Source organism: Maniola hyperantus, chromosome 1 (assembly GCF_902806685.2).
Source record: "Maniola hyperantus chromosome 1, iAphHyp1.2, whole genome shotgun sequence".
NCBI classification, from domain to species: Eukaryota; Metazoa; Arthropoda; class Insecta; order Lepidoptera; family Nymphalidae; genus Maniola; species Maniola hyperantus.
The window spans coordinates 7,116,456-7,140,743 of NC_048536.1; the positions used below are offsets into that span (position 1 = coordinate 7,116,456).

The window sequence follows — 24,288 nt, forward strand, 5'->3', positions numbered from 1 at the left end:
GCTTCAAGAAGGCGTGAAATGTGGAATGAAATTTACACATGCCTGTGATTGGCTTAAACGAATTTTCAGTGTGTTTGTAATACGTTAATTATTTAACTGTGTGAGTGCTGCGTTTGGCGTGGGACGGAACAGTGCATTTTTTGCGGGCATAAGATGAACGGCAGGTCATTGAACTTCTTCGCTCGTCTCGAGGACACCGAAATCGCCAACGAAGCGCATCTTCCTTAAATTACAATTAAGTGCACTTTTTGCCAATCTATTTCAACATAGCATCTAGCTCTATGTTTGATTTGATACAGGTATTCAAACAACACAGCCGCTCATAATGGCTAACTAGAAGTTATTCCAAAAATAATAAAATATCGTCCCCGTAGAGCGAAAGAGAAGTCCTGCCAACACTACTAACAGAGGTAAACTTTATCTGCCTAACAGTTAAACGTAGAATAACGGTGGAATAATTATACATTATATTGTCTTTCTCTGTCATCAGTATTGGACATTTGACGGAAAAAGACAAAACAGAGTATTACGATTCCACCGCTATTCCACATCTATTTGTTAGAGGGTATAAGTTTGTATGTAGGTGGTAGACCCCGGAACTAATAAATAGGTAATACGATTCTGATTTTTTTTTCACTGAAACGAGGTATAAATAGCACGAATGAAGTTGCGGGAGAAAGCCAGACTTAAATAAATCTCTACGTATTACCTAAGTATGATCGTCTAAAAAGTGTAACTAAGGGGTACTTTCCTAATTACTAATTATTAAAAACAACTGTACATACTTGATAATAAATTGGCAAAGACGTAAAAGTTTTTGTTGAAACGTGGCCTAATTTTAGATAAACTAAGAAAGATATCGTGGGCGTAGTTTGCGTGTTCCGTCCGAGACAACGCCAACACGCGCCACGAAACAGTAAGAAAGCCGTCGATACCATTGCCTGGTACAGTTTGTACTCCAAGAGGCCGTGGCGAGTTTGAAGAAAGTGCATAAACGCTGAAAGTTACTTTAGTTCATCTGCGTTACCTACTAGACTTTCCAGCTGGTTTGTGGTTGGTTCACAATTTTTGAATCTTGGCGGTCTTTCGGGTCGTAAAAATATACAAAAGATAGTACTAGGTACCATACCATGAAACAAAGCAGGTGCTATGAAGTTACAATCTTCATTAGGCACCTTCTCAGTTCCAAGGCAAGTTCCAAAAGTTGCAAATATTTTTATATGTACTTTTAAATATTTTTGCCGCCTTTAATACAATACCGCCTATTGATGGCATCCGTATTGAATATGAACTTGGGAAACCAACTATAGTTAGTTAAGAAAGATACGAATTTTTTTAAAAGAAAACCGACAAATAAAATGATTATTTATTTTAGTCACGTGCTCGTAAACAGGTGTGATTGGCCGAGTGGTTAATGACGTAAACTGTTAGTAAACAGTTGCGTGTATAGTATAGTCAACAACCAAAGTTTACGTACAGGTCACATCAAAATGACGTATGAGGCGCCATATTGTCAGGAAAGCGTTTTCGCGGGATATTTAAATGATATTTTTTGTTTTCGTTTTTCTTGCACTATATGTACCTAATGGAACGTAAAATATACATTTTTATAGAGTCCTTAGACATCAGTGATTAACGTAGAACAGTTTTTAAAAACCTGTCAAATACCCTATTTGTTAAAAGTTCAATGAGAAACACAGTCAAGAATATATTATTATTATTATACTGTTTGTGATAAAGATAATGTAATTTTAAAACTTTCATAACTCTCGAGCCCACAACCTATCGGCTGGTAGGGTCCAGCCACAGCATACCATACCTATTACGGCCGGTTCACACATGTCTCCGTTTTACTGTTCCGTTTTATCGTGTACGTTTTTTTTTCGTCGATGGCGTATGTAGTTGTATAAGCGACTTCACACATGGCACAGTATTCTGTATACAGTAAAAAATATCGTTCCGTAAAAAAATTACATTCCGTTTTGTCATCGGATGTCATGGACGGACGGAACGGAAATATACGGATACGTAGAATTTTAACGGGTAGATACTGTGTGTTTTACTGCGTGTTTTACTGTGTAGTATACTGTGAGTTTTCTGTTCACACGTCGCATCCACTAATGACGGATCAGTTGAACGTTATACGGTGCCTGTGTGAACAGAGCATAAATTTATGACGTATCCGTTAAAAACGTACCAGTAAAACGGACTCCCATGTGTGAACGGGCCGTTATGCTGAAGAACCATGTTCAATTTTTACCAAGCACTTCCACAAAACTTCCTACTGTCTCTCGGACCACTTCATATTTCCTTCAAATACCACGGCTGTAATTACGATTGTTTTTCATCTGACGAGAACGTGTTCGCACGTAAAAGCTAGTACTGATTCTATAAATAAAGTTGTATGAATTCAGTCGGCTAAAAATCAAACAAAAATAATGTGCAATAAATGCACGGAACTGCGTTTTTCATGCGATATCATGGTTTTTATGTCGCGTTTTGAAAGCCCATTTAAAAGTAGTTAGATACATAGAGAGTAATGATATTGTATTTAATGATTACTATCGAAAATTGTATTCTGCATTAATAGGTAGAAGACGCTAGAGGTCTAGAGTTCTAGAACGGGCAGAATTCGTGAACCTGTGCAAAATACAACGCAACAGTTTTAATTTTTATGGTTCCGTACCTCAAAAGGAAAAAGGAACCCTGATGGGATCACTTCGTTACGTCTGTGTGTCTGTCTGTCTGTGTGTCTGTCAAACATAACTTGAATGAAGTCGGTTAAAAATAACAGACAATCATGCAAACTTTCATCGCCTATTTAACCCCATTAGGGCTGGAATTTCCAAAAATCCTTTCTCAGAACTCCTGCTTATCTTCTTCTGTCAAATTTTAATTTTTTTAACCCTAGTGGTTTAAGCTGTGCGTTGATAGATCAGTCAGTCAGTCACGACAAGTTGTTTTGTAAAAAAATTTACAAAAAAAATAAAAACCGACTTCGATACACAAACACTAAAAATTGAAAAATAATTTAATTTATTACCGAATATATTATGTATACAAGAGTTAATAGGTATAGTTCCATAATAATATGGAACTATACCTATTAACTGTGGGGTACTATCTATGGATAGGTCTTCAAAAATGATACCTATTGAGGTTTCTAATATCATTTTTTTCTAAACGAAAGACACTTCCAAAGTTGTAAAATGTGTGTCGTCGTGCCCCCCCCCCCCCCTCCTGTAACTTCTAAAATAAGAGAATGATAAAACAAAAAAAATATTATGATGTACATTACCATGCAAACTTCCACTGAAAATTGGTTTGAACGAGATCTAGTTAGTAATTTTTTATTTATATTGCAAAATGTCGATAAAATACGATTGTACTACGGAACCCTCAGTGCGCGACTCTGATTTGCACTTGGCCGGTTTTTAGGAGTGAATTTCGCGACGATCGGTTTCATCAACAACATTAGTCACTCATCGATCGGATTCATTAGTCATTCCATGTTTATTTATGTCATAGACTCCGAACTATTGTGATAAGTAAAGTGTATTGATGAGTTTAGGGAACAAAATGAATTCTGATAAAGATGACTAATGGGTGACCTTGGGTGAAAACAGAACTGGCTAAATTCGCGCCCTGTGATGTAAATGAAGGAATCGTGGATATATCTATACTCTATTGGTACTTATAATAATAGAAAGACTAGTACTGACTGACTGATCTATCAACTCACAGTCTAAACCGCTGGGGTTGGAAACTCACAATTTTTACTTTTCTTTACTTCTCTTTTATGAGCAGGCGTATACTAAAAATGGATTTTTGGAAGTTCGATCCATAAGTAGGTTAAATAGGGGATGACAGTTTTTATTTCGATTTTATTTATTTTATGTTTGTATGGAAGTCCGTCATTCTTCAATCTATGAAAATGGGTACATTTTTGAGCTTTCAGGCAAAAATAAAAAGTAGGTAGAGGTGTTTTAGGATTTTTGGAAATTCTACCCTACCGGTTTTCAAAAATTCCTCTCGAAATAAGCCGGGGTGGGTCAGCCCCTTAGATATAAAATATTTTATTAGTGACGCATGTGTACCCAATTTAGTTTAAAGTTCAGAACGCGAGAGTGAACGTTTGTTTCATTTGGTCCTTTCGGAAGAGGTCTCCTAATAAAGGTTATTCAACTGAAATGTTTAACTAAAATTCCGCCACGTGACACGTAAAGCAATGTAATCTTACAAAATGTATTACATTATTAAAATGTTGAAAAAAATTCAAGTCGAGACGACCACAAGAAGTGTATAAATGAGCTTTTAGATGTCACGCTTGAAAGCGCCCGGCGCAAAAACGGACTCGCGTCGTCATCGCATCGTGACTGCGGTCTGCAGTAGGTACCTTGTTGCATGTTCAGCTCTGTCTGCATCATTGCTGAGGGTCGTGGTTCCATTAATAAATTAGGGGCTTTCTTGGGATAGTGGTGCGGAAGGGTGCAGTGGACGCGCAGATCCTTCCGTATACCACTAAACTATGCCTTTTCGGCTCTCCTAGTAGGTAGCGTAGGTACCTAGTTATAGTAGCATATCTAAGCCTTGACTCCACTCTACTCAGCAGAAGTGCATTACTTCTGCCAGAGATTAGTTCTTACTTACTTACCTCTGCTTCTGCTGAGTAGAGTGAAGTCATTCCCCAGCGTATTTGATAACAACTCAAAACTAAGCTTTAGTGGCATAGCGGCGGTGACTCCAAGCATATTTGGCACTCCCCGTGTTTTGATTTCAGCTGTATGTTAAAGTGAATAAAGCTGAGTTTGAGTTGTTCTTGAAAAGGTTGTTCCGCCTCGGCTTCGCTCCACCCTGAAGCTGTGCGTTACGCCTTAAGTTTGAACTTTATACCCAACTCAAGTTTAACAAATCACCCACAATTTTCCTTGAAATTGTGACTTAAAAATATCAAAGAACACTGCGGTCTCGTCGACTTTCAGATTCTGTTGCAGGCTCTACATTGGGATCGTACTATCGTAGTCAATACTGCTCAACTTATGTAATGCCCCAGCGAATCCTGTCCGATTTCATAATGTCTTCGTTTTCTATTCCATCTGTGCGGACTTCCTCCAATTCTCAATGCAATATTCGCTTTTAAATATGTACCGCTGCATATTATATTTATGTTGAATTTTAAAAGTAGGTATTTTATTAATAGTCGAATTTGAAACTTCTTTCATTCTGTATTCTTTTTGCAATACCATCCCAATAAATGTCTGAATAAGTAGGTAGGTATACCTTTCAAAACTGTATAGCCTTTGTTTCCAAAGACATTTAGTAATATCTACTAGCTTAATATTATTTATTATTATTTAATTACTACTTTCATTTATTTATTTTTCTCATTTTTATCATATTAAAAAAAACAAACAATAAAATAACAGAAGCAACAAAAAAAATTAAAGTAAAGTAACAGAAAATCAAATAACAGGAACAACAAAAAATAAAATAAAATAAACAACAGAATATAAAGTAACAGAAACAACAAACGATAGAATAACAGAAACAACTAGAACAAAAAAAAAACAATAATTAAAAATATGATAAAATGGATCCCACTAGCAGCGGGCTAGGATCCAAGCTGCCAATGGTCAGGGCTCCAGAGTGAGGAACCTCCTCACAATGCGTGCCGTCTCAAGAACTATTATAAATATTTAATTATTATTATAAATATATTTATTATTTAATTAGCTTATACTCGCGACTTGTCCGCGTGGACTACACTTTCAAACCTCTATTTCAATTTTCAACCCCGGGGTAGAATTTTCAGAAATCCTTTCATAGCGGATGTCTACGTCATAATAGCTATCTGCATGCCAAATTTCAGCCCGGTCCGTCCAATGGTTTGAGCTGTGCGTTGATAGATCAGTCTGTCAGTCAGCTTTTCCTTTTATATATAATAGACTATTGTTCAAATTGATATTTAGTACGTCTACGATCGTACGTCCAACCCCTAAAGGGGTATTATTTAGGGGTTTGAAATTTGTATGGTCCACGCGGACGAAGTCGTGAGCATAAGCTAGTTTGATATAAATTATCGCAAGTGGTGTTCATTATTTGGGATCGTGCGTGATATCGCGAAGTGGTCGGGTGGCGTGTCCTCGGACGGGTCACGCGCGGTTCGCAAACCGGTTTCGGCGCACTTTCACCGCTTCGCCTGCGCCCGCGCCCGCCGCCCGCCGCCCGCCGCCCGCCGCCGCCGGCGCCAATCTCGCTTGCACATTGCCTCGGGATCCCCCGGGCCCCGGCCCCCCTGCGACAATGTACTTTTAATATTTAAAACTTTAAAAGCGTCAGCTATATTAAGTGAATGGTAATGTTACCAAATATTATGCAGTAAATACCTAAAACTACCTAGGTAAATCGACATCTAAGAATTTGTATAAAGATTCCTGAAAAAAAAGTAGGTAAGTACTTACTGTTCGAAAGCTGGTAAGCGGTGCGGGTTTTATACAAGCAGGCGAGTAGGTAAGGCAATTTCGCTACTTGAATTAGGTACCTATAGATAAATTATTCATATCAAAGTAGGAACACTTTGTTCGAGACCACATTGACCGGTTAAAACTATACACAATCAACGGGCGGGCGGAAGTGTGACAGTGGCGAAAAGCTCGCAACTGCATGAGGAGAAAGGAAGCGGCGCGCCGTGCGGCGATAAGGCAGCCGGCTGGCGTCGGGCGCGGGGGGCGGTGGACGAGCGGCGCGGGGGGCGGTGGCGCGCGGGGCGCGGGGTGCGCGCGCACTCGACGTCCCGCGCCGCGCCACTCGCCTCCCGTCAGTCGCCCGCCGACTCCGCTTGTGCTTGTGTGACTCGCGCTGCTCTGTGCACCGCACTCGTGCTCCGATCACGACGCGTGCCGCCCTGCCGTGGTCGCGAACGCGACCTCTATACGCTACCGGCGAATCGTTTCTCCCAACTTAGTGCGACTTGCTATGATTTGACTTTTGGACAGTTACGCTCCCTTACCCAGCTTACTTACCCCTCATCATGTAAGTGTTACCGCTCATTATATTAGAAACGACCGTTATCGTCGAATTCGGAACTCGCGTCAAAGTGAGCAACGTGAAAGTTTGTGAATTAAAGTAGTGTTTTTTTTACGTATTAGTTATATGTATTATCTCGTGCGTCCCACATTGATAGTGTTTTTATCTTTTGTGTTTTCGGAGTTGATTCGGAGGCGATTTCCGAAATTCGACGGAAATTTACCACTGTCTAAAGCGATACCAGTGTGCTCGAGCCCCGGTGTGCGCTGGATCGCGTGATGCTCCGGCGCGGCCTGCGTCCGCGTGCCCGCATGGTGCATCGGGTTACGGGGCACCACGGTGCAATGTTACCCCCTTTTACCCCGTACTTTATCACAAAGGTCATGAAGTTGAAACTCCGAATAGGGTAATGGCCCCTACTACTGAAATAAGTTTAACCTCCTGGCTCCAACGCCGTCCTTCCTCAAACAAACATGCGATTTCATCATTAGTCTCATTTTATTTGATCCTGGATTTTTTTTGGTTGCGATAAAATGTTATTATGGTAAGTAATTTTGAGATCACACATTGAGTTAATAGAAAAGTAGAAATGTACTTACTACACTTCACACTTACTTTATATTTAGGTATAATTTACGACATAAAATTGTTTTATTTTAGTAAATTAGTAGATTTTATAATTTCCAGCAATATAATATTATGTAAGATGAGCTTGGTATCAGATTTGTAAATCCTTATTCCAATCTAAGAACTGCTTTTCAATCTTATAAGTGATCAGCTTAGTTAGGTATTATATATTAAGCACCTTGTAAATCTTTTGCTGACGTAAGATAACCTTACCAAGATTGGTGAGATAAAATAGACTTCCTAAAATACCCAAGTAGTAAGGTAGGTAGGTATCTAACTTCTTTTAATTTTTTAACATAAAAAATATGCACAGATTTAGAAGTAATCTCAACAAATCTCATTTACCTATCTACAATCTAACCAGTAATGTAAAATGTGCATTTGTGCAATATTACTTAATTTTATAATTTGACACCTGAATAATATAAATATTTATTGTTTAGGCAAGATAAATAAAAGTTAAAATAGATAGGTAGACAATAAACATCTACGTTTTGAATTTGATAACCTCTTTCTGGAAATTCTGTTTAAAAGAAACAAAACAAAAGCTAATCTTTGCCATAATACGAGTAAAAGAATTAGAGTTGAGACAAACAAAGTAACACAAAAATCGTTAACATAAGACATTTCATAGCCTGTAACTGAGTAGGTAGGTAGAACTTGAAGGTTACTGAATACACAATTTTCGCAAAAATTACAGTAGGTAATAAAATTCCTTCCTAATGTGCGAGTTGTGCCAAACTGCACGGAATAGCGTAAGTTATTAACTTTAACCCAAAAAGGAAGCTCGGGGCTCTTATTCGTTTACAGTGCTTAAAATTATTGTCATGCTATTTCTTTATTTATAGACCTTTGTGTGCCAGCAAAGCAGAAATATTGCGCTATCATATTAAATTGTAGAAACAAAGGATTATTTTTAAATTGTTTCTACAGTTTGGCAGCAAATGTATCTCCTATGTAAATCTGTGTAGGTACCTATCTACTTAATTATCTTCTTCGTTATGATAAAAAAAATTACAAAAAAAATAAAAACCGACTTCGATACACAAACACTAAAAATTGAAAAATAATTTAATTTATTACCGAATATATTATGTATACAAGAGTTAATATAGTTCGATAATAATACTTTTTGGTGCCGGTGCCAACTAGACTTCATATTTTTATGAGACTCCACAATAGCACCTCATTGGCACCGACCCCAAAAAATATTATTATCGAACTATATTAACTCTTGTATACATAATATATTCGGTAATAAATTAAATTATTTTTCAATTTTTAGTGTTTGTGTATCGAAGTCGGTTTTTATTTTTTTTGTAAAAAAATTTTATTTCACAATTTTTAGTGGCCCCATGGAATTATGCTATGACTGGTTAAAAATCTACTGTTTACTAAGATATTACACTGATCGCGAGCAATTTACTCTTATCCGTTGAGGAGTTCCAGTATCTATCTTCGAAGATGTTCATCAGATCTTCACCAAGTTTAAATGGGACCAACTTTGAAGTATACCCTTTCAAACAAAAAAAGAATTTTCAAAATCGGTCCAGGCGTCTTCGAGTAATCGGGGAACATACATAAAAAATAAAAAAAAAATAAAAAAGATTCCGACGAATTGAGAACCTCCTCCTTTTTTTGAAGTCGGTTAACAAAATAACATAAATCACCCTATTAACTTTGCCATAATAGGTAGAAAGCTTCACTGTTAAGCCGTTGTTACCTACCTACAATGTTTTTTTAAGTATGTACTTACGTAGATATAGTTACTTAACTTACCTAATTAACGTTAAAAAGTTAGTTGTAACTACCTACCAACGTATAAAGGGAGTAGGGACCTCATAGGGAGTAGGGAAATTCTCCGTACATAGGTACCTTATATTGGATTAGCTAAGCTTCACAATAGTCTGTTTGCACCATTTCATCTACGAGGGTAACAGCTGGCCGGCTGACGGCTACCTGCTCACAACAATGAAACCTCTGTCAATAGAATCCGCTTCACTACGATATTTTTGTTTTATTTTATTATTTTAAATTCTTAAACCGCAAAAAAGCGAACGGAGTTTCATGAGCTCTTTTATGTTCTATATCCAAATTTTTAAAATAAATAGTGACCTAAAAATTTTGAAATATTTGGTTTGTGTTGAGTGCCGTGTCGTAAGATTTAGGCAAAATAACCTCAACTTTTAGCGAATGTTTTTCAGTTAACTTACTATGAAGTTAGCTTAGCCTTAGAGCCGACTTTTCAATCGCCAAATAGGTAAACAAGTACCTACTTTAGAAATTTCCCTAGCGCACTCTCCATACAAAGATAGTTTGGTTCTCTTTTCAAAGTCAAAGTCAAAGTCAAATGATTTATTCAAAATAGGTAATAAATTACTCTTATTGATTGTCTGGTATAGTGTTAGATTTGTAAGATAATATAGTGGTGATAATTATAACGCAAACTTAAAACTAAAGCTACGAGGGTTCCAAACGCGCCCAGGTCTGAGAAGAGCCCACAACAAACTTAGCTAACTTAGCTTTAGCTGCGCGAATCGTCTAGACTTCGTATTTTTATGGGACTCCACAATGGCACCTCATTGGCACCGACCCCAAAAAATATTATTATGGAACTATATTAACTCTTGTATACATAATATATTCGGTAATAAATTAAATTATTTTTCAATTTTTAGTGTTTGTGTAACGAAGTCGGTTTTTATTTTTTTTGTAAAAAATTTTTATTTCACAATTTTTAGTGGCTCCATGGAATTATGCTATGACTGGTTAAAAATCTACTGTTTACTAAGCTATTACACTGATCGCGAGCAATTTACTCTTATCCGTTGAGGAGTTCCAGTATCTATCTTCGAAGATGTTCATCAGATCTTCACCAAATTGAAATGGGACCAACTTTGAAGTATACCCTTTCAAACAAAAAAAGAATTTTCAAAATCGGTCCAGGCGTTTTCGCGTAATCGGGGAACATACATAAAAAATAAAAAAAAAAAAAAAAAAAAAAAAGATTCCGACGAATTGAGAACCTCCTCCTTTTTTTGAAGTCGGTTAAAAACGAAATCTAGTGACTGCAAGATGGAACCTATGACAACGTACCAAAAATCGTATGTACAAATTCCGAAACGCTAAATATTACCTACTGACTAGACATACGAGTAATAATGCATTAAAACCTAAGTGAACGCTTGTATGGATGTTATCGGATAGATTTTTTATCTTATCGATGTGAAAAATAAACGGATGTGATACACAAGTCCGAGTTGCAGATTACGCGACCAAATTAATGACTGATAAGATAGTACCTATCTACTTGGGCTTCAGATTCGTGGTACGTTGCTGAGCCTAGAGTAGTTTTAAAGGAATTAGTTTCTATAACATTTCCATTAATCGGTAACGTGAAGGACATGTACCTATTTTCTGAAAAATGATTTCCACAATCAAGTCAAAATTGAGATACTTAATAAGAAAAAACTGTATACAGCTGAGCAATTACGGTAAAATGACATGTCGCTAAAGAAACATCCTGGATAAGTCTCTGTATTATAAAAATATTATCAGGGTCTATCATCAAGTCGATTTTCAGTACTACATATCAGCTTGAGATAAACTCAAACTTTTTAGTTATGTAATTAAATTCTTATTTAACGGCCCATTTGCACAAGAACAGCTTAACTGATTTAGTTAATTTCGTAATCGTCACTTTCTGGCAAGAGCTGAAAATGTGTTGTGCCAATAAGTGACTGCATTAAAAAATTAACTAAATCAACTGTTTAAGTGTCGCTGTGCAAGTGGGCCTAAGATAATATTTAGCTAAGGTCAAACAAAATTTACATTTATTTACGATTAAGCATGTACATTGCACATATTTAGTTAATCTTCTAAAACAATACACATGACATATACGGCATGTAGTGTGATAAGATTATTATCGACTGCATATTTCCAGTGTGCTCTAATTGACATTCCGCTAGTTAGGACTTTGCATAATTCCATGCTAACTAGGAAAGCAAATTCTTTGTAATCCATTTCCAGGTTTTATGTGAAATGCTTAAATAGCGTAAATTAAAATTTTAATTAGCGTAATTTAAATTACATAACAGGTCTGAAATTAGTGTCCTTAGGAACAGAATAATATCTACTTAATTTTTTTGAAGCCTTTAAATTTTCTCCAACCGTAAAGGTACTAAATCTTCACGAAAGACAGCTCAAACTACTGAAAACCTCATATGCAATCAAATTTAATAATCTCATATCATATCCAATCAATTACTGGACAGCAGCCCAGTCCATAGCTGCAAAGAATTAACACCAGCCTACTGATTCGCTAAATCAGTGTTTAACACTGAATGATAGCCACCGAGCTCTTTTTGACTTTTATTTTAAATCCACTGACGGTTTTATAGGAAAAATTAGTTTAGTATTACTCAGTAAAGCAGGTAACAGTTGTCAAATGAGCTCGGTGGCTATCATTCAACGTTAGACACTGAGTTAACGAATCGCCCCGCAGATCTCCGTGTGATTATGGAACACCGTGCCCGTAAAGCAATTGTCTGCTGTTTGTTTTGTTTGTGACGCGATTAGTCTAATGTCAACATGCCTTCGGGCCGTCCCGAGCAGTCGCACCATGCTCGATAAGGCTTGCACATTAACGAGCGCACTGCAGCGATAGCGCCGGAATCGTGTAATTTGCGCCTCGTAAATTTTAACCCGTCGCAAATTTTTCGCTTCTCTTGCTAATTACTAGTCTGCCGGCGTCCCCAGAGGCTGCTTAATGTGCCTCGTACATGCCTCGAATGCAGGAGCAATACTAGTTGCGATCTGCTGTGCACAGGTAACAATGGCCTTTGTTTTGACTGCCGGAACTGACCTACGTGCTCGACTAATAATTTGGTTTGGTGTTCACTATATTTGCATCCATTTGCCCGGGCTAAGTCATTTACTGTTTTGGCTATTATTGCTCGTATGGGCTAATTTTTTTATATCGGACTTTAAGCAACACAAGTCACAACACAGTTATCTATGTAGACGTAATTAAAAGGCAACTAAATTAATTAACGTTGTTATTACCTAAACATTAATTTCGGAATCTGAGACCTACTCGTAACAATAGCCTGATGCAATCAATGTTCAAGTTTGAGATTTAATTAACCGTTCAGAAGATTTTTCCATACAATTTCAAAGATCAGTGCATCCGGATTATTACTTGAAATCGTACCTGGGGAATGCTAAATCTAAACATTTTGTATCGCTACGACAGAAAGGTCTTTTTCGGTTTTCATATTATTATTTTATCAAGCTTACAAAATAAAATAAAAAAGGTAGTAACATTTTTGCGTAAGCAAAATACGTTATCTCTGTTTTTTGTTTTATCATGCATGTCACACGATTTGAGGTTTGAGGTAGTTACGCTCAAAATAATATAATACCTAAATTCCGTGCGTAAAACGAGAGAAGTGTGTAAAATACAAATTTGTATATTGAATTAAAATAGGACTAATCTGCCTTGTTACCTCATATAAGGTAAATCCAATTTAGTTTGTATATTTTGTTATTATGAGATAATAATTCATAAGTGAGATAATGGTTTTACGGACACTTAAACTAAATGATTTTCAAATTATACATTAAAACAGACAGACAGAGATTAATTTGTTACGCAAAATAAAAAGTTGCCCAAGAAAGAAATGCACTTGTAACATTGTAATTTTATAGTTAGTCGGCATCAAAAGATATTATAATATAATTATTATACTAAGAAAAGAATAAGTAGGTAGGAAAACTTCAAACTATCCTATTTTGGTCACATTTGTAAATTGTCTTACTCATCAGTGAGCATGCATTTTATAGGTTCGCCATGTAATAGGTATGAACGTATCATATCTATGTTAAATTTTATTGCAGGTACCTATCAGAATTCATCATAGCGCTTGCTATTATCTGTTAATTAAATTAATAAGTAATAAATGAAAGCTATTGTCTAAATTGAAACCAAGTTGTAAAACAGACAACATAAATCTTTTAATTAATTGGGGTAGTTAAAACTTATGGAAGTCAACGTAAACAACCAATTGTTTCAGCTCTTTGATTTGATGAAAACAGTAAGAATTTTTTTATTGATTACATAAAAGTAAAGATTTGTAATAAGATTCTTAGTTGTAGGGCGTAGCAATGGTAGGTACTTGTGGTTACTTTCAAATCAATAAATTAATAAAATACTTACTTCAAATAAAAATTAATAAAGCATTAAGTAAAAAAGCGGCTGCTAGAATCCTACAAAAAATTAAACGTAAGTGCCAAAAAGTGTCGCAAAAGTGGACATGATTGCACTGATAGTTGCACAGTTTTGTAGGTCCTCGGCTGAGATACTCTTTAGCACTGAAGTTTAAATAAGTTTAGCGGGGTTTCTTTTTTTATTCAATTATTATTATTTTATTACTCTTTCACAACTAAAATTCACAAATACTTAATTTACTGATTACAATAATGAATTTATTGAGAGCGTGTCAAAGGCCCAGTGAAGTTTGACGAAGGTAATTGTAATGGCAGTTTTTGCGTTGTCTGGTCTGTGGCCAGCTCGCCGGAGCGCGACCTTACTGCCCAGCCCAAGGCCGTCTTCCACTCTTGTCTACTTCTTTTTGCTTTACTATTTAATTAAATACCTTGCCACCGAAACCTTTTAGAGTTCTGTATAAGAAGAACCCAAAACAACTTGGTTCTAATTTGTGACGGAGGTAATCGGAATTATACCTATTTTTTGCATTGTCTATGGCTGAGGTCAGCATGTCAAACCGCGACACCACTGCTTAAGGCTGTGTCCTGCTCTTTTCTGCTAATATTTCTACTTCATTATTTTATGGTCTTGCTGTTCTTGCAATTCACGCAGACGAGTGAACTTTACTTGTGGTTACCGTCGTTTACATGGGCATTGCATAAAGGTTCGTGCATGTCGGACAAATCAGTCGCGAGCAAGCGCTCGCAAACGGCTCGACTACTAGAAGCCTGAACTTCTCATAGAGGACAATCCATAACCAATTTAGTTTTTGTAGCCACGAAAGAAGCTATTTGATAAATTCATTATGCTGCCATTTACGAGGTAAATTAGCTTTTACAAAATATCTACTTCCTCGTTTAATGTTTTACAATAGGAACCAAATGACAAGTCATGTCGATGTTAAAAATCATTTTAATAAATCTCATTTGAAATAGCACGGCAAAGTCACCCATGTTGCTCAGTAATTGATTATTTTAAAGCTGTAAAGTGGCCTTCGATTAAAATAGTTACGTGCGAACAAAAGAAGTGATTATTCGGTTTACACTCCACGCGCGATAAAATGTCGTTATCTGTTTACTGTATGTTACTTATTCTCATTTTCTGACTCAATAATTGATTACTAAAGAATTTTTGATTCATAATATTTCATATTTATTCATTTTATTAATTACACAATAAATATAATGGCTCGTCTTGGCGGGACATTGCCGTGCTCCCTGATTAAGGAATTTAATTATATTATATTGGTAACTTATTACGTAATTTGGCTTGTACGTTTGATTAAAACCAGCGATTAAAACTGTCTCATTTGTTAAAAGTGTTTGTCTGCCAAAGGTTTCCAATAACATCCTGCATTTTTTTCTTTAAGGTGTTAGAATATGGTTGTCCACAAAGTCATCATTACGCTAAGTTTTGACGATCTTCCTGGCGCAGTGGTAAGCGCTGTGTTCTTATTTGTGGGAGGTCCCGGGATCGATTCCTGGCAGGGGTTTAGAATTTCATAATTTATTTTCTGGTCTGGTCCGGTGGGAGGCTTCAGCCGTGGCTAGTTACCACCTTGCCGGCAAAGCCGTGCCGCCAAGCGATTTAGCGTTCCGGTGCTATGCCGTGTAGAAACCAAAGGGGCATGGGTTTTATAAAAACTGCCATACCCCTTCCAGGTTAGCCCGCTTCCATCTTAGACTGCATCGTCACTTACCACCAGGTGAGATTGCAATCAAGGGCAAACTTGTATCTGAATAATAATAATAAAAAGTTCCATTGCAAGTTTAGTACGTAGGTATGCGTGAATGAGAAGGATTTTATTACTTACGTGGGATAGTTAATACTGCTTGTTACCTTAATAACCAAAGCCGATACAAATGTCACGTTATAAAGTTCAATCGTGTGTGGGCAATACCAGTAAGCGAAAGGTGCGGTTGAATGTGGTAATACTATGCATTTATGACTTAGACGGTGTGTCGTAATCTGTTTGGTAACTGTATGTTCTAAAAACCATTATTAAAGTTGAACAGTACGTGAGTAATAATAAATGTAGCAAATTTTTATCCATTTACCTTGGCGTACACATTCGCATTCTAATTGTCTTGATAGCTCAGCGGTAAGAGCGCCCCCCGAAGCGGTGGGAGACCCAGGTTCGAGTCCCGGTCAAGACCGCGAATGTAAAGGTTTAGTTGGTCAATCTGTTTGCTATTGCTACAGCTAAACCGCACTTTTCGCAAACCTGTTAAACGGTCGTGAAAAATTTTTCGATTGCAACTTGATCGAATCGCCGATCACAAAGGCCGGGGCCCAACTGTTTTTTCTCCCCCCTTCACTCCACCCTCGCGCCCGACCGCTTTCACGAGATTCTTATTTAGATTCGCTTCCGTCTGATTGCTCTTGATAATCTTTTCACTGGGTTATTGAATGTCTTCCCCGTGCGTGTCGAGCATCTAAGAAACCAGCCAGCGGAGCAACTGCCGTGAAAAGAATCAGAGGCCGATCCTTTGACGCCGCCATTCTCAGTTGCTTGTTTAATGCTTGAAATAAAACGATGTCCATTTGCTTTGAGTAGGTACGTTTAGTTATGTGTGCTCGTGGAAGGATTACATTTCCGATTCGATTCGTTTCCTTCCTTTTAAATGCCAGCGTATAGAGATGCTGAATAAGGCATACATGAGTTTAAAGATATCTATACAAAATCTTCACGTTCTCTTGCTCTGACCTGCTTCCTTACTTAAAAGTTCAAACGAAATATAGGTAAGGTATCTTAGAATCATTTTACGTTAACTTGGAATAGAAAAAGTTTTAAAGGTAAAAACTTTTGGTAACGACGAGTAACTATTTAAGTATGTTATTCTCATTTATTTATACTAAATTTTTTTCTATTTGTTAGTTTTTTCTTTGTTTGTAATGCTCTGTCTAAACTAATACATGATATTATGAAGAGATAAAGTTTGTAAGTCTGGATGTTGGGGTAGTCTCCGGAACTAATGAACCGATTCTAAAATTCTTTCACTGATAGATGGCTACATTTTGCCTGAGTCTTTAAATTAGGCGAACGAAGTCGCGCGAAGAAGGTTTTATGACAATAAAGAATTTATCTGTTTATCTGTCTCACCAGGCAGAAGCCAAAAGTTCTTTGGACTAAGCGCTTTCGAAATTCCTGAGGATTGCCTAGGTGTGGCCGTGATGTGTCATTTCAGCTTTGGACATAAGTACACTAACTTACATTATTTTATTACTAGCAATCGCATGCCGTTTTGCTCGGCGAAAGTATAAATTCTCTTTATTCCCTATCCCGTGGGAAAAATCCGGCGTTATTCGTTCTTTATTATTCTCTGTGCGAAATTTCTGCTTTCTAGGTCCAAGAGTTTAGGCTGGGCATTGACATTGACGAAACATTAAAAGAGTCATCTGACTCTATTAATGACTCATAAGGAAATACCTGGACTTTCCTTTTTATATATTTTGATTCGTCATATCAAAGCTTGTAAAGGCTTATTATACTACTATTGGTTTGTAGGTACTCAGCGTTCCTACGAGTTGTGTTTCTTTAAATAAAAAGTAAAAGAGACAATAAAGCGATGTTATTAGGTAACTTTTCCTTATTCTCTCTGAAGGATCGTAAGATGCACTCATTAATCACCACAAAAGTTGCAATTCTTGACATCAGCTAAAAGTTTTGCCGTCTGTCTATAGTGGCAAGATGCGCCAACAACAAACTGTGGAAGTTGTAATAGGTTCTTCTTAGGACTAGTACTCATCTGCGGCTTAACTTACGTAATATTTTGGGGATCTTTTTGATGAGTTCTCATCTTTTGTTATTTAAGTAGGTAACTAGATGTATTCTTTGGACATCGGTGATTTTTTTTAACTATGTATCGCTATCGGGCACAGTTCATGTCTGAGGTTGAGAAGAGCGTAGTTTGAATTTGCTCAGACTTAAGACACAGGTGAAACAAGACTGATATATATCTCCCACATAAATCTGTCTCATTTTAATTCTAAGCAAAGTGTGAGCAAAGCCAAAGTGCGCTCTATAGATCTCAACATCAATGTTATAAATGAAATGTCTTGCAGCGTGTCTGCAAAAATATTTTAATTGTGGTCATAATTAAAAATTTATGTCTTTAAAATTGAACAATCAACCGACAATCAAATCACCCGAGATGCATGGAAATGGTAAACTGAATATAGAATAACTAAGATTGACATTATTATATCAGTACCCCCTTCTATTATGGAGTTTAATTTAAATTTTACAAAGTTTACTTTCCCGTAATTTCACTTTTAGGTCGTTCTGCAATAAACAGAGAACTAACAACGTTCAGCTTTTGGTGCACAGGCTTATAATAAGCGCAGGGCTATTATAAAGTTAATCTGCTTTTTTTTAATTGACTTGTTAGATTAGAGCGGTCTAGTTGTTAAAGCTTATATAAAACGGTTGCATTCGTGAAATGCTATGGGGTAAGTTTGGTATGTTAAACTAAATTCTGAATTGAAAATCCGTTTATTTATTTATTAATGTATTTTTAGGAGGTTGGGCTAGATTTTGATGATAGTTAATTGAATTCATATTTACCATTTCTTTTTTGCGTATATATTTGACGTTTTATTCGTCATGAATAGTAGAAGTAAGGTAGTTAATTAATATTTATTAAATCTATATATCCATACTAACAATGCAAAAGTATGTATGTCTATCTGCTAGCTTTTTACGGCCCATCCGTTTAATCGATTTTGACGAAATTTGGTACAGATAGGTATATTATGTAGCTTTGCATCTCAGTAAATTAACGGCATAGGCTACTTTTGTACCGCAAAATGAAGGAGTTCACAAATGATTTTTAAAAACCTAAATCCTCGTGGACGAAGTCGCAGGCGTCATCTATTTGGCACAAAGATAGCTTGCATCTCGGTCAAAGATATACCTAGACAACTTTTCATCCCGGAAACTCGAAGAATTCCCACGGGATTTTTAAGAACCTAAATTACTTCCATTGTTTTTCAGTAATATGGCGAGGTTTTCTATATTCTAGTCAGGCTTAGCTCAGTTAATAATCATACACATCATCAATAATAATAATTATTATTATTATGACATATATCTACAACAAAGGGTTGCGTGTAGGATGAAATATGGCTTTCGCCCCGTGTGCAAACTTAGTGTGTCATAATAAATGTGTTAAAATGTATTTCGTAAATCGGAAACGTGTTCGTTACGTAAAGAATGCCTGATGCCACAATGCACTGGTGTCAAAAATAAAATTTGAATATTATGCCTGAAGAGCGCGTCGCTGCGTTCCCGCACACCGGGCTATTTTCAACTGGGTTATGCTTTAAATAGCACATTACGATAGGATTTGGTTTCACAAGTTTTTCCCTGTAACCGGCCCCAGACAGTCACGTTCCTACTCACGGCGCCCACACAAAGAATTTTTCCACCTCTACCACTCGTTGGCCTGAAGTCGCCCCGCGTGTAACGTTTCACAATGCCTACTCTTCACGTTGGCCATTAATGTGCCAAGGGTTCTTCTGGCACTGATATTGGCCCAGGTATTTGTAATCTTTGCACAGTTCATACGTCGCATTGAGATGATTGAGGTCGTTCAAATAGTATCAATTCAATGTCACTGCAGCAGTGGGCCACAATATACGGTCTAAAGAAGTCAAAAAGCGCATCAAAAATAATTGGCAATGTGTTTTTTACGCTTTATTTATTTATCTACATTGAGGGTTGGTGGATGATTGTGAGATCTTGACGCATACTAAATGCGCGGCAAGCTGTGGAGAGTGAACGCAATGGCTTTGATTCCACCAACGCCATTTGATCTGTGTTGGCAAACCGACTTATCAGATCGCATGTCAACGTATGTGCCAACTTTTACAATACCTACCAAGGTGACCCAATGCCTACATGATGGCTACAAGTTTTGGCCAGAGCCATTGGTACATAGGCCAACGTGAACAGGGGCTAACAATGTTTAATCTTGGACGATCTAACCTATGGACTTGTAACGCGCCTAATATTACGAATAAAAATTTCTGTCACTTTTGGTGCGGGACGAGGAAACACTACATAGACAACTTGACACACTCACTCAACAAAGTTTTGTGTCATTATTAACACACACATATCTAAATCTTCAACACTACTACATTTTACGCACACTAATAAGTTATATACATCAACATACAAAGACATTACGAGTGTAAGACAGTCAAATTGATTTGCGATGCTACCGTATCGATATTTTAAAATATATCGATAGTTTTTCAGAAACAAAAGTAGAAGTAAGAATTTATTACTCGTATTTAATTACTTAAAACCAGTGTTTGGTCAGCGTAGCGTATTCTTGCATACATTCACCTCACTTAATAGGTAATTATCCCAAAAACTAATAATGCAACGTAAAAATAAGAAAAATATTTATTTAAAAAATATGCACATACTTTTTTACTTATTTTATATCATTTTTAATCTTTTGTATTTTTTTATATAACGAAATTTTCATTTAAAATTTCGATAGTGAAAATGTGCTTATTAATGACTTATATTATTATATAATACAAAATAAACCTGACCGCGCAAAAACCTACCAAACATAATTAGTAGGTATATCAATCAATAAAATGTTTTTTTCTTTCCAATCAATCATTTATTTATTGCACATTGGGTTTACATGGTAATTCCAATATGGTGTACTCTTTGTCCAAAAAAATTAAATGTAAGTTATTAAATATTACACGTATTGCCCTTACAAATTAGCAATGCAAAAATTTTCTCAATACCTGCCGCTTTTACCCCACAGCAAAATTCCATAAGACAGATATGATACTATGAAAATAAATTAGTAAACACACACGGTGGCCTCTTCTATTTTTAACACGTCATTATTTACCATTAGGTTAATGTTATGTATATTCTTGGCGATTCTCTCTGTAAAAATATCGAAATCTGTAAAAATAAAACGATTATGATAAATTATTACCTAATCCTCATCCTTGAGAAAGGTACACCTTTTAGCTACAAATTACCCAGTTCAGAGACACCCTACCCCGTTTCTCGCCTATCACTAAAATTGCGTTGCTTTAATATTTTTTTAAATGTATTAAGTACGTGAAATCACAGAAATCGACCAGTTTTATTACAAGTATAGGTAGCGAAAAAATTGTGGTAATTAATAATAACTATTCTTTACTTGACTTGAAGACGGTAATTTAGTCGTTAATAATAAAGAAAATGTTTTCATCGATATCGATAATCGAACCACAATCACTATCACATGATTCTTAAAAATCGAACCTTATGTCCTATGCAATTAAATCTAATACTGAAAAATTTGGTAAAAATAACACAATAGTCTCGTGGGGAGTGCGGTATACTATAGACGGAGAGCCAGGGCCCAAAATACTGTTTGAATTTACTAAGGCTAATTTTTTTATAGTTCATTAGAATGGTTGCGTACACAAACATACTGCGGTCAGTCAAGTGAACCTGAGAACAGTGACTCAGGTGCGCTATCAAAGGTGTCGTACCTGCGAGGTAATAAAATGAATTTACTAAGGCTGAAAATTGATATATAACTTGTATATTGCATATAAATAAAAGTTGTAATGGTTAGTCAGCAGAATATGGGGACAGAGCTGGTCAGTATGCGCAAAAAATTAGCCTTTGTAAATTCAAACAGTTTTTTGGGCGCTGGCTCTCCGTCTTTAGTATACCGCACTTCCCACGAGACTAGTGTTATTTTTACTACTACGTAATTTCATGCTGTTCACGCGTATTCAAATTTTAACCTAATTTGTATATAACGAGGGTTGCAATTGTTTAGAAAAAACAAAATATAGTCTCGTGAGAAGTGTGACTCGTTTCTACCGAATTATTACGTACTCAATTACTGAATCGGTAAAGTTCTCGATTGTTATTTTATTATAATAATTTATGTAATTTAATTTATAGAAAGCGTTTATTACACCAAAAATACTTACTTATGAAATGAAATTCCATCTTTTTGTAAATTTGATGTGTTTGATTTGTTCTTGCACTCACTAACGGCACAAACAGGCATTTTTCACCCAGCGTGTAAGACGTCGTCACACATCGAAAACGATTCTGACAATGACAAAATCGATTCCGCAAACAGTGTTTATAAACGCAGTGGATTAAAAATCCATTACTATTGACAGAGGGGAATAATCATGCGAGGCGCGTCCTTAGGTTAGATCGTCCAAGTGTTTAATAAAAGCCACAGCCTCGGTTTTAAGCGTTCCATTTATATTTTATGCGGTCATTAATTTTTGGCTGCAAGTAATAACGTCGCTGATAGCCAGCGGAGCAGTATACATGCGCGTCCGGCTAGTGTTATTATTGGTACCGACACCTGTCTAAAATCCACGTTATAATCTCGTGCGTATACTTTCCACCTGCCACCGCCCGTCCTAAAACAAAACACCAGTAGGCTCAGTACGAGTTAGTACATCTCGATGACGTCTATAGATCTCGATCACCGACATAATATTATAACGTCAAAGTAAAATGGGTCTAAACTCCAATATTTTAAGGTTTTAGTTCGTTCATACGGATGGATGGATTGGATTTAGAACTATGGATTAACTCGCTTACTACGAGCTTTAGTTTTATTTTACTATCTGGCGTTTTAGAAAACTATCTAAGTTGTCGATATCTGCTACCTTGTTCTAAATGTTCAGTTAGTAGTTTATCCAGACAGATGTACTGTATAGGGTGGACTGGTAGTCATAATTTATTTTAATAAAATACGTAATCAGTACCCTTATTATAAATGCGAAAGCGTGTTTGTTTGTTGGTTTATTGGTTTGTTGGTTTGTCCTTCAATTACGTAGCAACGGTGCAACGGATTGACGTGATTTTTTATATGGGTATAGATAAAGACCTGGAGAGTGACATATGCTACTTTTTATCCCGGAAAAGAGTTACCACGGGATTTTTAAAAACCTAATTCCACGCGTACGAAGTCGCGGGCATCAGCTAGTAGTAGAATATGACGTTTCCCTTTAATTCGTGGTTTATTGCATGTACTATGTATACGCTTCCTACTATGTATTTCTGTTTTTACATAACATTATGATTGTGAACAATTAAGTACCTACATATACATATAGTTCCCAGCAATTAAATAGTCGCGTCTGACATATGCAAGTGCGAGCTCGCACAGGTATTGTTCCACGTGCTCGTGTGCTGTGTACGAATGTAGCACTCACACTAATGCAGATGGCAAACGCGGGGTGTAGCGCAGCGCGCGGGCTGGTGTGTTCCGTTCCCTCACGTCGCGCGCCACACTGACGCTTAAAAAATGCTATTGCGACGCGTCTTGCGGTTAACTTTAAGAACGACATTTTAATTGGCGCAGCCTATGCCCTGCCTGTGTAATCGCCAAGCCTAAGCACAGCCTAAACAGCTGGGGTTAGAAACACGAAATTTTGACAGTAGGTGCTTTTTAAAGTTACATAAATGAAAATGGGTATTCATGCTTTCGGTTAAAAATAAAAATATTGTATTTCACGATTTTCGAAAATTCTAATCCCAAAGGGGTCAAATGGGGGATTAAACTTGTATGATAGTCCGTCGTTTTTCAAGTTCAAGTTTTTGGGTTGCCGCTTACAAATGAAGAAATACGTGTTTCAGGATTTTTGGATATTCCACCCCCACGCTGATTTTCTAAATCCCACCCGAGCAAAACCCGGGCGGATCAGCTAGTTTGTTTATAAAATTTAACGAAAGAAAAAGTTCAAGCTTGAACTTCAATGCCAATTAAATCCCTTAGAATGATTTAAATTAAATTTTGCAACTCACCGATATTTTGATTTGATGATGATTTTTGGATTTTTATCTTTTGTGTTAGGAAAAAATGCGAACACTGTTCTTAATATCTCGATTTTTAGTTTTAATTAGAAACGTTAATTTTTTTTCTGTATTTTTTTTATTATGCTTAATATAGATATTAGATAATTATAATTCCCAAAAACGCATGAAAAATTATATTTTGTTTAGCTTATTTTCTATTTAGCATAGCTTATTTTCAAAACGATGCACCTTTCGCGACCAACTTGCTTTATTGCCATCTCTCGCTCGGTACACTAAGTAGCGAATCGAATAAATCTAACCTCACTCTTTTGCTAAAAATCAATTTCTTAAGGCCCCTTAAGGACCTACATACCTACTATTTTATTTTTACTTTTTATTCCGTCCCCAAAGACAGATGTTACATATTTGTTGTTGTTATCATTTCCCTAGCTCTTCAACTTCAACCAAGTACCTATAAATACTCCGGCAACAAATTAAACGTTAATTTCGAAATGTCATAAAACAAAATGTAGTGTTTTTGTTTTATAGGACG

The 24,288-nt window shown here is 36.5% G+C and overlaps 1 protein-coding gene across 10 annotated transcripts in view; it reads left to right on the forward strand.

Moving 5' to 3' along the window:
• Positions 1-24,288, forward strand: part of mbl (muscleblind) — a 379,239-nt gene that overhangs the window by 277,618 nt on the left and 77,333 nt on the right. Inside the window, exon 1 of one of the 10 annotated variants that reach the window (XM_069505185.1) lies at positions 6,801-7,032. The exons of the other annotated variants lie outside the window; for them this stretch is intronic. The gene's annotated coding sequence lies outside the window, so the exon portion shown is untranslated. Of the gene's footprint in view, positions 1-6,800; positions 7,033-24,288 lie in introns of those variants that run through there. 10 annotated transcript variants of the gene reach the window in all.